The sequence below is a fragment of the Brachyistius frenatus genome, unplaced genomic scaffold, assembly GCF_029030835.1.
Source record: "Brachyistius frenatus isolate BFR_SWC_R1_liver_20210118 unplaced genomic scaffold, ASM2903083v1 Contig_12, whole genome shotgun sequence".
NCBI classification, from domain to species: Eukaryota; Metazoa; Chordata; class Actinopteri; family Embiotocidae; genus Brachyistius; species Brachyistius frenatus.
In genome coordinates this window covers 2,747,501-2,748,086 of record NW_027210611.1, presented here as the reverse complement: position 1 = coordinate 2,748,086, position 586 = coordinate 2,747,501, and the positions used below count along the sequence as shown (strand labels likewise).

Below are 586 nucleotides of genomic sequence, written 5' to 3'. Positions count from 1 at the left end.
TTTGCGGGAAATTACACAAATACTAGTCTCATAAAATATATTTATATTAGCTACGAGGCGTAGACTTTTATCTTAACTTGAGCAAACTGCAGGCAGGTCAAGTTCGATTTCAGTCTCACTCGCCCCATGCTGTTTGAACTTCCACTGTACACACTGCATGTCTACATGTTGAATATGGCTCAATCAAATCATGGCAGCTGAAGAGGAGAAGACGGATATGAAATAGTAGGGAGTTACATTCCTCCAGTTCTCCACAGTTTTCTTTACAACTTCAAAGTTTAAAAAAAACAAAAACCTAATAAGTAGATTTAAGCTCCACAGAGCTCCACAAATTTTGATCTGAGTCACACGAGGATCGTTTGCTGATCAAGCGATCACCTGTTGCAATGATGTCGATTATAATAAAGAGGCCACTGTCATCTCCGACTTGGAAGTTATTTGCATTTGCACTATTTCTTTCTATTTTTTTTTCCAAACGGATATAGTGGTTTAAGTTATTCCCTGAACACTGGTTCGCTCAAGGCCGAGAATAGCCTAAACTAACTGGTTTAGTTATTTTCTGTTAATGTATTTACTAACAGCTTCA

At 37.7% G+C, this 586-nt stretch overlaps 1 protein-coding gene across 1 annotated transcript in view; it reads right to left on the bottom strand.

Moving 5' to 3' along the window:
* Positions 1–332: 332 nt before the first annotated feature.
* wnt9a (wingless-type MMTV integration site family, member 9A) overlaps positions 333–586 on the bottom strand; it is an 18,771-nt gene continuing 18,517 nt past the window's right edge. Inside the window, exon 4 of the mRNA XM_069692215.1 lies at positions 333–586. This exon is cut by the window's right edge and continues 1,635 nt beyond it. The gene's annotated coding sequence lies outside the window, so the exon portion shown is untranslated.